At 40.0% G+C, this 9,612-nt stretch overlaps 1 protein-coding gene across 9 annotated transcripts in view; it reads left to right on the forward strand.

Annotated features, from left to right (window-relative positions):
• The window catches only part of LUZP1 (leucine zipper protein 1), a 101,238-nt gene that overhangs the window by 15,963 nt on the left and 75,663 nt on the right, over window positions 1–9,612 (forward strand). The gene's annotated exons all lie outside the window — the stretch shown is intronic.

Genomic DNA, 9,612 nt, shown 5'->3' on the forward strand with positions numbered 1-9,612 from the left:
TGGTCATAAATGAGATGTAATTCTCAAGGTGGAGACTAGGATTTTTTTGTGTGTATGAGGCCTGTCTTAAAGAATCTTAGAAATGAAGTTTCGAAAAGGTTTTGAGCCTTGGCGGCATTGTTGAAAGCAAAACTTGCTTCCCAGGATGATTTGTATAACACTACTCATTTGACCCTCTAAAAATAAAAATAATTACATGAACTTATTTAACTTGTATTGTGATTGAGTGGAAACTCTCTCTAATGAAAGCATTATCTTGTGTTAATATTAACATGGTTTTATTTGTAGCCTTTTAAAAATTAATCTTTTTTTTTTTTTTTTTTTTTACTAAAAAAGAAAGTTTTTGAAAAGGGGGAAAAGGAACATTTTTAGTGTGCTGGGAGTCAAATCTATATGGGAACAGATTTGAAATTACTTACAATAAAAAATTCTGAAAGAGATGGGAATACAGACCACCTGACCTGCCTCTTGAGAAACCTATATGCAGGTCAGGAAGCAACAGTTAGAATTGGACATGGAACAGCAGACTGGTTCCAAATAGGAAAAGGATTATGTCAAGGCTGTATATTGTCACCCTGCTTATTTAACTTCTATGCAGAGTACATCATGAGAAATGCTGGGCTGGAAGAAGCACAAGCTGGAATCAAGATTACCATGGGAAATATCAATAACCTCAGATATGCAGATGACACCACCCTTATGGCAGAAAGTGAAGAGGAACTAAAAAGCCTCTTGATGAATGTGAAAAAGGAGAGTGAAAAAGTTGGCTTAAAGCTCACCATTCAGAAAATGAAGATCATGGCATCTGGTCCCATCACTTCATGGGAAATAGATGGGGAAACAGTGGAAACAGTGTCAGACTTTAATTTTTTGGGCTCCAAAATCACTGCAGATGGTGATTGCAGCCATGAAATTAAAAGACGCTTACTCTTTGGAAGGAAAGTTATGACCAACCTAGATAGCATATTCAAAAGCAGGGACATTACTTTGCCAACAAAGGTCCATCTAGTCAAGGCTATGGTTTTTCCTGTGGTCATGTATGGATGTGAGAGTTGGACTATGAAGAAGGCTGAGCGCTGAAGAATTGATGCTTTTGAACTGTGGTGTTGGAGAAGACTCTTGAGAGTCCCTTGGACTGCAAGGAGATCCAACCAGTCCATTCTGAAGGAGATCAGCCCTGGGTGTTCTTTGGAAGGACTGATGCTGAAGCTTAAACTCCAGTACTTTGGCCACCTCATGCGAAGAGCTGACTCATTAGAAAAGACTCTGATGCTGGGAGGGATTGGGGGCAGGAGGAGAAGGGGACGACAGAGGATGAGATGGCTGGATGGCATCACCGACTGGATGGACATGAGTTTGGGTGAACTCCGGGAGATGGTGATGGACAGGGAGGCCTGGCGTGCTGAGATTCATGGGGTCGCAAAGAGTCGGACACGACTGAGTGACTGAACTGAAACAATAAAGATAAAGGTATTTTCCCACTTACCAAGGCATTATTTGTATAGACTTTCTGCAGAGGCTAAAGAGTTCAGATAGAAAAATGACAGCATTTTCCTGTTTTTAAACATGAAATCTCTACTTTCATCCAGTTTCAAGCATTTAACTGGAAAAGTTTAATGCTGAACAAGATAATAGAAGCAGTTTTGGCTCTTTAAGCAGATTTATCACAAATATACTATTTCTAATTACGTGGGATAATTTATCTGGTGTAGGCAATCTGAGTGATTTATATCTAATATCAATGAATCAGCAGCTATTTAAGTCTTATACTTGAAAATTTTTCTAGGGATTCTTTCTTACTGAGGACTAATAATAAAACCTTTCATTTACTGACTGTGTTCCAGCCACTGTACTTAAGTGCTTTTTATATCTTTATTTAATCTTCCTCTTAACAACCCTTTGGGGGCAGATACTGTTAATTATCCCCATTTAATAGATGAAAAAGCCTTAAGATATGGGCTCAGTTTGCCCAGAGTCAACACAACTGGTAAATGCCAAGCTAGGTTTTGACTCCGTCTTTGCTCTTGAAAATTACATTACTCAAAGGAGAAGACGAGATGATTTTATGAACTGTGTGTTTTTAAGATCTTTGTTACCTGAGTAAATGAGGTCAGCTTTGGCTTATGTTCCTTAGGATAGGAAGAATACCATTTTTAGGTCTTGATAAACTTAAAGATTACAGTAAGTGTCTTTAACTGTCATAACTTACAGTAAATGTCTTTAACATGAAAGACTATTATGGAATATACAGAAGCTAATTGAAGACAGAAGATATAACAAATGTAGTCAGGCTGTTTGTGTAACAAAGTAATGAACGCTGGTAAGTTTATGTCAGGAATACCAATTTTTAATACTTTCTACCACAGCTATCCTGGAGTGCAGTATGGGATGGTTTTAATACAGTTTGATAAAATTATGTACTTCTTAACATTTGCTAAATTTCTTTTGGAGTAGGAACTTGAGGACTGGTGATTATGTTAGACTTTTGTTTTTAAGTCTCCATCCCAAGGATCTTATAGTAGTATGTTGGAAAACTAGATGGGTGGGTAGTGAGGCAGTTAATGGAACAAGGAGAAATAAGAAGGAAACAGGGATAAAATTTCAGATTATAAAGAGAGGTGAGAGGGGTGGGATCTGAGCAGAAATACTGGAGGATAGTAGTCGTTCACTAAGTAGGTACAATCCCCAGGGATGCAGAGAACCTTTAGAGAAGAGGAATGGAGAGGAGACAAAGAACACAGGTTTCAGTTACATTTTTGGTCAGTTTCACATTAAATTTTAAAGTCAGGAATTTTGTGAATTTTATTCATTTTATAGTTCTGGTGTTATATTTGATCCAGGCCTAGTTAATGTGGAGAAAACAAAAAGACAAAGGAAGTGCAGTATATAGCCTGTTTTCTTAAGGAATTTAAAATTCTCATTGGGCAGACAGTACGTAGTTTTTAAAAAATGGTTCTGCAAGTCTTGGAGCATATATAAATGCCAAAATGGGGGTTGTAGACTTGTGGTTCCAAAGCTTGGGTTTCATAAAACCAGTCATATTTCAAAAGAGGTTTTTGTTTTCCAAGTAAGGACATGAAAATGGAAAACAGTTTTCTCATCTAATACCACCATTTTGTATTAGATGAGTTTTTTGTATTGAATAATTTAGCCTCATGAAAAGTTTACTTTGGTGGGTTTTGTGTGTGTGTGTGTGTGTGTGTGTGTGTGTGTGTGTGTGTGTGAAAATGCCATTGGATCTGTTGTACAACAGCACTGCTCTAGGAGGTCTGTTATGCTACCAACATATCAAAATGATAGGTCTTAGTTTACTGAGATGAGTCTGGGCTGAAGTGGTCAGTGAGCTTCATGGAAGCAGTTAGACTGGAGTTTACAGTAATGGAAGGGCTTTCCTGATAGCTCAGTTGGTAAAGAATCCTCCTGCAATGCAGGAGACCCTGGTTCCATCCCTCGGTCCTTAAGATCCCCTGAGAAGGGATAGGCTACCCACTCCAGTATTCTGGCCTGGAGAATTTCAGATTGCAAAGAGTCAGACACGACTGAATGACTTTCACTTACAGTGATGGGTGGATAGGATTTGAATAGGCAGAAAGGAAGGGGATAGGTTTCCAGGCCTCAGCAAAGCAAGAGCAAAGACACTGAGATTGGAACAAATTTGTAATATTGTTTGATCCTATAATAGAGTTTAGATTATGGACCGGGAGGAGATAAGATTAGTGAGGTAATGCTCAGTCAGATTATAAACAGTCTTGAGAGTTATACTGAGTAATGTGGACTTGATCTTGCCAACATTTGGGAATCATTGAAAGTTTTGAGTAGGACCATGACTTGATAAGCTTGGAATTACAGGCTGATTAATCAGGAGTGGCTTCCCTTATGGCCCAGCTGGTAAAGAATCCGCCTGCAATGCGGGAGACCTGGGTTCAGTCCCTGGGTTGGGAAGATCCCCTGGAGAAGGGAAAGGCTACCCACCCCAGTATTCTGTCCTGGAGGTTTCCATGGACCGTACAGTCTTTGGGGTGGAAAAGAGTCAGACACAATTAAGCGACCTTCACTTTCATTATGTAGATTGTTAGAAAGGAGGCCAGTTAAGAATTGTTTTAGAAATTCATCTGTGAACACTATTGAGACCTGAATTTTGGAAGTGAAAACTGAAAGGGGGGGATATGTTGGAGAGAAGTTTTGAAGAAGGAAGAGATAGGACTTACTGATGATGTAGAGAAAGAAAGAAATAACTCTAAGATTATAGGACTGGTAAAACTGAGGAACATTTGTGATATTAGTTAACTCTGATGTTGGGGAAAGGGGCAGGATGTAGCCTTTTGCCTCAAATTCTCTGCAGGCTACTTTACATCTCTGTGTTTTTACAACTCCATTTATTTGAGATATGTTGAAAATCTCTGATTCTGCCCTGGTGTTGAAGGTTTCCTCTATTATGGAAGTAATAATTACTGGGGCTTGGGGGGAAGGTGCGTTTTAAAACACTAAGTTCTTAGTTATGGACATTATACCACAAAAATAACATCATCATTAGATTATCAAGCGTGACAGAATTTTTGGAACACATTTTTCCTTTAGAATTTTTTAAAACAGGACTTGTCCTGTGTATATTAGCAGTGTAGCAATAAACTTGTTCACCTTAGATGGCTTAATTTATAATAATATTAGTTGAAATAGTCTTCCAGTTTCTGTTGTTGCAACAAGTTTTAGTAGAATGTATTACCTGATATTTCTTTAGCATCTGCTGTGTAACAGATACTTCCTGTCTAATTCTTTACAACTACCTCATGAAATATAGGTACTGTTATTCTACCTTATAGAGGGGGAAACTGAAACTCATAAGGGCTTGAGAAGTATCCCTGGGGGACTGGTAGTGTTAGGACTCTAGATCGCCATGACAGAAAACACGTGTTCGTTCAGTTCAGTTCACTGAACTGTTCACTCAGTCGTGTCCGACTCTTTGTGACCCCATGGGCTGCAGCACACGAGGCCTCCCTGTCCATCACCGACTTCTGGAGTTCACTCAGACTCATGTCCATTTGAGTCAGTGATGCCATCCAGCCATCTCATCTTCTGTCGTCTCCTGCTGCCGCTTTCAACCTTTCCCAGCATCAGGGTCTTTTCAAATGAGTCAGTTCTTCACATCAGGTGGCCAAAGTATTGGAGTTTCAGCATCAGCATCAGTCCTTCCAATGAATATTCAGGACTGATTTCCTTTAGGATGGACTGGTTGGATCTCTTTGCAGTCCAAGGGACTCTAAGGAGTCTTCTCCAACACCACAGTTGAAAACCATCAATTCTTCAGCACTCAGCTTTCTTCACAGTCCAACTCTCACATCCATACATGACCACTGGAAAAACCATAGCTTTGACTTGATGGACCTTTGTTGACAAAGTAATGTCTCTGCTTTTTAATATGCTGTTTGGGTTGGAACTTTTCTTTCAAGGAGCAAGTGTCTTTTAATTTCATGGCTGAAGTCACCGTCTACAGTGATTTTGGAGCCCCCCAAAATAAAGTCTGTCACTGTTTCCACTGTTTCCCGTCTATTTGCCATGAAGTGATGGGATCAAATGCCAGGGTCTTAGTTTTCTGAATGTTGAGCTTTAAGCCAACTTTTTCACTCTCCTCTTTCACTTTCATCAAGAGGCTCTTTAGCTCTTCTTCACTTTCTGCCATAAGTATGGTGTCATCTGTATATGTGAGGTTATTGATGTTTCTCCTGGCAATCTTAATTCTAGCTTGTGCTTCATCCATTCCAGCATCTCTCATGATGTGCTCTGCATATTAGTTAAATAAGCAGGGTGACAGTATACAGCCTTGACATACTCCTTTCCCGATTTGGAACCAGTCTGTTGTTCCATGTCCAGTTCTAGATGTTGCTTCTTGACCTGCATACAGATTTCTCAGGAGGCAGGTCAGGTGGTCTGGTATTCACATCTCTTGAAGAGTTTTCCAGAGTTTGTTGTGGTCCGCATAGTCAAAGGCTTTGGCTTAGTCAATAAAGCAGAAGTAGATGTTTTCCTGGAACTCTCTTGCTTTTTCGATGATCCAGTGGATGTTGGCAATTTGATCTCTGGTTCCTCTGCCTTTTCTAATCCAGCTTGAACATCTGGAAGTTAACGGTTCATATACTGTTGAAGCCTGGCTTGGAGAATTTCGAGCATTACTTTACCAGCATGTGAGATGAGTGCAATTGTATGGTAGTTTGAGCATTCTTTGGCATTGCCTTTCTTTGGGATTGGAGTGAAAACTAACCTTTTCTAGGCCTGTGGCCACTGCTGAGTTTTCAAAATTTGCTGGCATATTGAGCACAGCAATTTCACAGCATTATCTTTTAGGATTTGAAATAGCTCAACTGGAATTCCATCACCTCCACTAGCTTTGTTCATAGTGATGCTTCCTGAGGCCCACTTGGTTTTGCATTTCAGGATGTCTGGCTCTAGGTGAGTGATCATACCATTGTGGGTTGTGAAGATCTTTTCTGTATAGTTCTTCTGACTATTTTTGCCACCTCTTCTTAATATCTTCTGCTTCTGTTAGGTCTTTACCATTTCTGTCCTTTATTGTGCCCATCTTTGCATGAAAAGTTCCGTTGGTGTATCTCATTTTCTTGACGAGATCTCTAGTCTTTCCCATTCTATTGTTTTCCTCTGCATCTTTGCATTGATCACTGAGGAAAGCTTTCTTATCTCTCCTTGCTATTCTTTGGAACTCTGCATTCAGATTCTTCTATTCACAGCTGTTTGTAAGGCCTCCGCAGACAGCCGTTCTGCCTTTTTGCATTTCTTTGTCTTGGGAATGGTCTTGATCCCTGCCTCCTGTGCAATGTCATGAACCTCCATCCATAGTTCTTCAGGCATTCTATTAGATCTAATTCCTTGAATCTATTTGTCACTTCCACTCTGTTATCATAAGGGATTTGATTTTTAGGTCATACCTGAATGGTTTAGTGGTTTTCCCTACTTTCTTCAGTTTAAGTCTGAATTTGACAATAAGGAGTTCATGATCTGAGCCACAGTCAGCTCCCCGTCTTGGTTTTGCTGACTGTATAGAGCTTCTCCGTCTTTGGCTATGAGGAATATAATCAATCTGATTTCGGTATTTTGTGTTCTTTATACTATTCTGTTCTTGAATTAGACCTCTTAAGAATAAAAATAAAGTGTGGGTTGGTTGAGATAATTGATTAGGTGGCAGTTCAGATTAGTGAAGTGCTCCCCAGATTTAACTGTTGTTATCTACCCTTTTCCATCCTGTCTGTGTGGGTGGGGTGGGGTGGAGTCAGCTTAAAAGACCACAAATAGGGTCTGTAGCTCTAGTTCTAGTCAATCACACTCACTTATATTTTGGATGATGTTCCTCAGATCCTTTTGTAGAGTGCTTAGCAAATCCTTATTAAGAACAAATGTTCAATTCAGAAAACAAAAAAACCCCAAACTTTTGAGACCGTTCAGCAAATTGCTAATCTTGGCAAATGAAATAAAAGGAAGTTTCAGGGTCCAGCTTCTGGGAAAGTGGGGCTGAAGATCATTCTACTTGGAAGTGTAGTTCGTGCCGGAGACACACTGTTGGGGATCCTCAGCTCTTTTTTGGTCTGTTCCTCTCTTCATTCCTCTATCAGCTGCAGCCATAAAATTCTTTAGCTTGCTCTTCTTCATGTTTGCCATTGATAATTACTTCAGAATTCTATTTTTACCGTCTCCTCAACATTATACGTCTAAGCGCTATCCATTTCCACCTCATTTCTGGTGTTCCTTTACGAGCTGCTTCTTCTGGATCTGGTAAAACCTGTGCACAAATGTGAGCTGAGTCCTAGGCTCTTAATCTTTTCTCCCAGTGTTTCTCCATCTCTTAACCCATAACTGAAAACTCTTCTCTCTGATGAGAAGAGTTACTCCTATTTTTGCTGATTGAATACGGGGATAGGTTAATAGACGTATTTCTGGTTCTTCACTGTCACTTCCAGACCATTGTTTGCCTGTTACTTGTGGCTTTTGAGTTTTCAAAGCCCCTACCGGCTGCCCTCTCCATTTTCGCTGCATCTGTCTGGTGACTTTTAGGGTCCGCATGGGTCACTTGTCCCCTCCATTCCAGTCCCTAGGGTCCACTTTGTTTAGTACCTCCCTCTTAGCACTTGCTCTCTTTCTCTTGTATTTTTAGCTTCACTATTCAAAAACAAACAGACAAACACATGTTTATTTCTGAGTCTTTGCTGCCCTTGGGCTTCCTCTAGCTGTTCGTGGGTGCTCCTCTTCATTGTGGTGTGTGGGCTTCCCACGGCAGAGGCTTCTCCTGTGGAGCATGGGCTCCCGGTCAGGTGTGGGCGCAGTAGTTGTGGCCCATGGCTTACTTGCCCCGTGGCATGTGGCATCTTCCCAGACCAGGGATCAGTCCCGTGTCCTCTGCATTGGCAGTTGGATTCTTAACCTCTGGACCACCAGGGAAGTCTGGCTCCACTCTTTATTGAGTCTTTCCTTTCAGATTATAAATACACTGAGGTCTTTGCTATCCTAAAACAAAGAAAAATCTCTTTGCCTGTCTATCTCTTAGAGTTATTGGGATTTTTTTTCTTTCACTCTGAAACATCTTTAAAAAGGGGGCATTTTGTATGCAGCTTTTTCTTTTATGCTCATTGGCTTATTCTTTAACATCTTTCCTGTCTTGTTTCTGTCCCTAACATTTTATTGTAAAGACCCTTTCAGAAGATCCATGTCCTTGTATTCAGGCATTTTCATAACCTTAATCTCTTGATCCTTAATCTCTCTGCAGTATTTAAGATATTGATCATCTTCCTCCTTGAACCTCTGTTATTTGATTCGGAGTTAAAAAAATGTGTTTGACCCCATCGAGCCTGGTAGGGCCATTTTACTCAAAACTTGGCTGGTTGTTGAGGACTCTGTTGTTCATCTTGTAGCCTCTACTGACTAGAAGAGAAGGGGTGGAGCAGATTGGCACTGTGCAGCTTACAGAGCTCTGTGCCTTGTGGACTTTTAAATAAATAATTGATTTGACTTGCCAGTCATCCTGTCTCTTTCTCTTTCCCTGATTCTGCTTGCATGTAACATGGATTCTAGTCTTAACTCTGGTTATACTATAATGCCAGAACAAACATATCTCTTTTAGAGCAGACTTTTTGAAAGAGTGGTATGAATTGAGTTCTCTGGTAAACTCATGTGAGATTTGAAATGCTCCAGAAAATTTGGGAAAATTGAATGAAAATTAACGGAATGAATGAGAAAAATTTTGTCTTCTTTCTTACTTGAGAATGATTTTCATGAAAAGGTATTTCTAGAAAAACAGATTGGCTTCTATCACAGCAAAAATAACTATACTGAGAATGTCAGTAGAGTTTCTAAGCCCTGCTTATTAAAATTTTCAGGAGCATTTGCTATAGTAACACTGTGCTGTTCTCCGGAGCTTATTAGGATTTTGACCTGACTTTGCCAAGACAGTTTCAGAAAGTTGCAGAAACAGCTGGGAAGGAGTAACCTGAGTACCTATGGGTTAGCCTAACACAGTTAGAACTGGATATGGAACAACAGACTGGTTCCAAATAGGAAAAGGAGTACGTCAAGGCTGTATATTGTCACCTTGCTTATTTAACTTCTATGCAG

This window comes from Ovis aries, chromosome 2, assembly GCF_016772045.2.
Source record: "Ovis aries strain OAR_USU_Benz2616 breed Rambouillet chromosome 2, ARS-UI_Ramb_v3.0, whole genome shotgun sequence".
NCBI lineage: Eukaryota > Metazoa > Chordata > Mammalia > Artiodactyla > Bovidae > Ovis > Ovis aries.